Source organism: Dipteris shenzhenensis, chromosome 20 (genome assembly GCF_047967505.1).
Source record: "Dipteris shenzhenensis isolate YYH24624 ecotype China chromosome 20, Dip_SZ_1.0, whole genome shotgun sequence".
NCBI lineage: Eukaryota > Viridiplantae > Streptophyta > Polypodiopsida > Gleicheniales > Dipteridaceae > Dipteris > Dipteris shenzhenensis.
Genome location: NC_141615.1, coordinates 32,802,214 through 32,808,213, shown reverse-complemented (window position 1 = coordinate 32,808,213; position 6,000 = coordinate 32,802,214). Strand labels below are relative to the sequence as shown.

At 49.3% G+C, this 6,000-nt stretch overlaps 1 protein-coding gene across 3 annotated transcripts in view; it reads right to left on the bottom strand.

Annotated features, from left to right (window-relative positions):
* The window catches only part of LOC147889555 (S-adenosyl-L-methionine-dependent methyltransferases superfamily protein), a 132,816-nt gene that overhangs the window by 104,784 nt on the left and 22,032 nt on the right, over positions 1 to 6,000 (bottom strand). The gene's annotated exons all lie outside the window — the stretch shown is intronic.

Sequence of the window (6,000 nt, the reverse complement as noted above, 5' to 3'; positions counted from 1 at the left end):
CTCAGAATCAAGTCTTGTGGCTGCTGTCGTGCACGGCCGTGGAGTCTGTGCACGTTCCAACTCACTAGTGTCCAGCTCATGGAGAAGGGACTTGAGGAAACAGGACTCTCTTGTGAGAAGGAGCCAGTGTGGCTATATATGATTTCTAAGATTTCGAGGGGGGTTTAGATGGAGGGTAATCTGCATCCATGCATCTCTGAATCAAAGACATAACAAGTTCCATGCCAATCTTGAGAGCCCATTGCATCATAAAGGGAACCTCAATCCCCAGTTTGGTTGCACACTGGTGTAGAGGCCAATGCGTGACCTGTGAATAATGTATCTCCGGTGCAAGGCAGGTGACGTCTGTGGCATAGCCTATGCCAAGCCTCTCAAGGGAGAAACATAGCTGCAAAGTAGCCAAACTGCCATGGTTGAATATGATCTTGCATCATTCGATCGGACAAGGCAGCATCCACCTTTCCTTTCCTATTGAGGCCGAATTGAACCCCCAGAAGGGGTGACTGCGAGAACCGATCACCTTGATCAAGGCCCCCTTTGCGGGGCTGCAAAATCATAACCGTCATCTCCAGAACAAGGGGGTAAGCATCAGGTACCGATCCTCCATAAGTCCCTAATCAAAGGCCTCTCAAGGTGAGGCACTGGACCTGAAAACTGAGATGAGTCTCCTAGAGAGGCCTTTTGCGACGAGGTTGTGTCCTACAGAGGAGTGGGAGACTGAGACTGCACCAAGGAGGCCATAGCCTGAGAAGAAGGGGGGGGGGAGGGGGAGGGGGGAGGGGGGAGCTCTGTTGGACCCTTATCCGGAGGCTTTGGGTCAAAGGCAAGAGGGGACGAGAGGATGAGAAAGAGACCGCTGGACCTGCCTCAGTGGGAGGTGGAGTGGGGAGGGGAGGAGGGCTGACAATTCGACGTTGGGTGGTGAGGGTGACAACAGTAGGGGGGAAGGAGAAGGGAGGGAGGGGCGAAGGGGTGGGAGACTGTGGGGGGGAGGGCGGGCTAGAGCAGGAGTTTTCAAGGCCATCGTAGGAGCAGAGGAAGAAATCCCAAGATCAGCTAACACTGACACTACTAAAGCCCTCTAATACTGCTACTCAGTCGACTCTTGAGGACCCTAACCCGCTAAAACCGGTGGAACTGCCTGAGCAATAGCAGTGGAAGTTCCAGTGTCCTGTACACAGGGTGGTCTGCTCCTGTCACCTCTACCTGCTTCCCCTTACACAAGGGAGGAGCTTGATTCCCTTACAGTTGAGGAGTGGCCTCACGCTTTGTCCTCCTCCACTCTCACTGCTTGGCTCGACGTCTTCGTTGCTTTAGGGCATTTTTGTTGGGTTTCTTCTGCTTTACCATGGTCCACGCCCCTCTAGAGGACTATACCAAAGGTGTCTAGGACTCCATCTGCTGACCTGTCCCAGGCTACACTCCCTTTGGGCAAGCAGTCCTCTACTCAGGGCGTGGCCGGCGCATCCCTGCTCTGACCTCTCCTACAATCCCAGGTGTCCCATCTACCTGCACTGTAAACATTGCCCTGGCACATCTGAAATCTCTATCCACTGTGTGAACTCACCACCATTCAGTGTCTCTAGAAGGATCTCCTCTGAGAGAGTCTCCGGACACATCATCTGCAACCACTAAAGCATCCATTTGAGGAGGCAGCTCCAACATCGTGCCAAAGGCTCCCCCAGTGGTGTGGAGAATGGACCTATACTCCTTGGGGAGCCCCGGGAATCGGAGTGTCACAGGGAAGCGATGGGTCGACTCCATATCGTAACCATGAAACCATGGTACCAAGGGATAAGGTAAACAAGATGTAGACCCAAAAGGATCGGGCTACGCTCCACCAGTGACAAAGTAGAGTCGGGGGAACTCAAATGGAGAAGGAAAACCCCTCTAGCATACATGGTAACCTCCTGAATGTGGTCCCCATTTGATGCTAAGCTCGCCTTGATCCAATCACGAACCTGGCTCCTGCTTGGCGTGAGGCCAACTATCCAGCCCACCACTGCCATGTCTTGTAATGACTGTACGGCTTTCTTCACCTGGTGTTTGTCCTCTAGAGAGAGAAGTGACAAAATATGTGTGACTCAAGATCTATGGAGCGCTCTAAGGTGGATGGAACCTATGTGGAAACATGATGAAGAGAATGCTCATCACATGTGCATCAAGTCAATTAGGTTCCAAGATAGATGAGCTTGGACTCATAAACAGAATCTTGAGTGAATGTGCATTTCTTCTCTTGTACTCAACAATATATGATAGGCCTCTTATAGAGAGTGCCCTTTGAATAGTCAACATCTGTGGGATCCTCTCATCCACATCTCTCCTTGTGGATATCCTCAATCCACATCTCCACATCATGTAGTCCACATCCTAGGGTGGCTACTTTTTTTAATTCTTTCCTTAGCACATACCTTAGCCTCTAATTATGTACTCATGGCAGCACAACTCTCAACACCTCCCCTTGGTGCCATGATCCTTTGGCTACTGCAAGGTGGTCAGATGTGAGTTACATTCCATCACCTCCCCTTAGTTCATGCATTGCTACCTAAGGTGGTCAAGTGTGGCTTTTACATGTCAATACCTCCCCTGGGTTCTTACATGGCTACTCTCAGGTGGTCAGGTTTGATTCACAAACATATGGGCTGAAGGTGGCAAGGATTTTGCTGCTCAATACATGTTGTCGATGTCATTGTCTTCTTTGCTTGACGTAGCTTGATGCATGATGCTTTGTTCTACCATGTGCCTTAATGCTTTATGTGTAGATGCCATGCTTCGTGCTATGGTCATCTCATCCACTTATGCTTTTGGCATGCTTATGACAACGATGTGTGCATTCATGCTTTGATTTGTCATTTGTTGCAAAGGTCTTGCCAATTGATTTCTTTCAATATTGGCAGTGTCTAATTGCTAACAATGATTCTGACTTGACAGGCGCGTAGATCTCGAAAAGGCGATCACTTTTCCTTTTTGGAGCGTGTGCAAATTCTTTCTGGATTGGAAGTTACAGCATGTCAAAGTTTTTCTGAAGAAGAGGGGCAATGTCTGGTTAGGTTAGTTGAATGGACCTTCAGTTAGTAACTAAATGCAACCAATTAGGTTAACTAGAGTAACTGTCCAATTAAAGTAACTGGAAAGTTGGGCTAATTGGCTAGTTAGTCTAACTGGAATTAACTTGGTTCAAACCCCTCAATTGGACTTAAAGTCCATTCACACTAACCTTAAGACCAAGTCCCCCCCCCCCCCCGCAAAAAGGCCAATTTTACCCCTACTTCAACACTTCGCATCATGCCTGTTTGGGTCCATACAGCCCATCAGCAGGCAGCCAGTACCGTACAGTCTGTCAACAGCAGACCGTACCTCTCCATTCGTACCTTTCCCTCCGTACCCGTTAGAAGCAGCTAACTAACCCTAACCCCAAGTTGGGCTAAACCCCCAACACAACCCGGGGTTAGGTTAAGCTAGGGGTTCAACAGACAACCGACTGGCCTACCCTCTCCTCCAAGTCCCTCTCAACTCACTCAACTCCTTCAAAATCCATCAGGACTCGATACTCTACAGTTGCAGCAATGACACCCTCTCCGTATGCACGGAATTACCAACAAGAAGGCTCAAAACGACCCATCCTTGGGCAACAGAATCAGATTTTTTATCTACAGCTAGCAGTGAGAGAACTATGATTGGAACTGGCAGAAGTAAAGGCTCGACTTCACATTCTGAAAGGGCCTGGTAAGCAAGCAGTGATTGATGAGGCTGTAAATTCTTGTAAGAATTCCCCCCCTACCCTGCAGCTAGTCTCTACAATCAAAGATCTTGGCAGAGGCTGTTCATATGCTGCAGACACACTGTGCTTAGTAAGGGCCTCTGTGCTTAGGTGGCACTTTGCTGACTTGGCATTCTGCCACATGGCCAATGACATGGCAATTAGGGCTGACTGTGCAAGATGAGGTTAGCTATCACATGGCACTTCACTGACCACTGTGGCTAACCTAACTCAACCATGTTGCAACCCAGATAGTTGAACCAAGGCTAACAATTAACCCAAGTCAACTTGACCCAACCCTTGTGGGTGATGAGAGTGCCACGTGTCACTCTTGTGGCCATTTACTATACCCAGGGTCTAATTGACCTAGCTGTGGTTAGGAGTTATCTTCCACGTAGCAATCAGCCAGGTGGCCTTAGGTCTGAAACCTTAGGTTGAAGCTTCCATGCAGAGAAGCGACGACCGCGAGAGGTCAACGGAATGGCGTGGCCATGGAGCGATGAAGCTCGTGGGTTGTTTGGTCGCTAAGGTGAAGTCATCTGAGCGGTACTGTCCGTCGTAAAGCTGTTGATTGCACTAGGAGCTTGGCTCAATGGCGCGTTTCGCCTCTGTCACGGGAGCCGCTAGAGATGCTTGGGTCATCGTTTGCTGCTTTTGATAGTCTTGGGCTGCGCCTCAGGAGCTTGCTTCGTTGTTGGCTGCCTCATTGGTGCTGGCTATGTGTGCGTACTGCCCTGTTGTGGTCGTCACTTGCTGTAGGTGCGTTGGAGGAGATTTGTCGTCAATGGAGGCGATTGGAAGAGCGTTGGCTGGCTCCAGCCTTGGTTGTTACCCGTGGACGTTAAAGGATCTGGGCATGTAGGAGGCGCTGGTGCGAATAGTCTATTGTAGAGGGCTCGTCTGTTGTAGCCCGTGTGGTCTTGCAGGCCATTGCAAAGTCGTTCGGTTGAAGGCGGCCGTTAGAGGGTTGGCGTAGAGTCGAGGCTGGAGAGGGAGTGCTTGGCTGTGAGCTATGTGCAGTTCAAAGGAGCCGCGCTGGAGCTGTTGTAGAGAGGAGAGCTTTGAGCCTTGTAGTCGGTGTAGGAGCCGCCTTGCAGCTCGCGCGTAGGTGTTTGCTTGTTAGGTCGTAGGGAGCGGCTTAGTTGCTGGAGATGTAGGCTGCAGCGCGCAACCAAAGTTGTTACTGTAGAAGGAGCTGCTGACCGAAGCTAGAGCTCACAGAGGAGACCAGGAAACGGAAGCTTGTTGCAGGTCGTCATTGGGGCAGGAGGTCACGGACGTGCTGCTGGGAGTGTCGGTGTTCCTCTCAGATCTCTTTCAACAGAGAGACTCTTTCTCCCTATGAACCTTTGAAGCTCTCTCTCTTTCTTTCTTTCTTTCTTTCTTTCTCACAATGAAATTTCTCTTAATCTCATGGAGGAAATGGCATCTCTATTCCTCATGAAGCAACTCTCACAAACTAAATCTCTCTCAACAAAATTAATCGACGGAAATTCCTATCACATGAACGGAAATTTCTCTATCAAAGGATGGATGAAGATCTCTCACCGGAAGTGGACTCTCATGGAGGACACTCAAGAGAAATCTCAATCTCACTATCTCTGTCGCACTCTCAAGAATCGCAATGCCTCAGCGGAAGGCAAGGGAGCTCTGATACCATGACAAAATATGCGTGACTCAGGATCTATGGAGCACTCTAAGGTGGATGGAACCTATGTGGAAACATGATGAGGAGAATGCTAATGACATGTACCTCAAGTCAATTAGGTTCCAAGATAGATGAGCTTGGACTCATAAACAGAATCTTGAGTGAATGTGCATTTCTTCTCTTGTACTCAACAATACATGATAGGCCTCTTATAGAGAGTGCCCTTTGAATAGTCAACATCTGTGGGATCCTCTCATCCACATCTCTCCTTGTGGATATCCTCAATCCACATCTCCACATCATGTAGTCCACATCCTAGGGTGGCTACTTTAATTCTTTCCTTAGCACATACCTTAGCCTCTAATTATGTGCTCATGGCACCACAACTCTCAACAAGAAGAGCCTTAACAGCTTGGGGAATCGAGGGCACTACCATGCGAACCCCTCTAGCCAGACCAATGGTCACCACCAAGTTCATTCTTCATAACAAAACACAAACGCATGCTGCAACAAGTAAGGAAAAGTAAAAAGAGGGGGGGCTACGAGAGGATGAAGCCCACTCTGACAACCCTAGCCGTGGCCACACCACCAA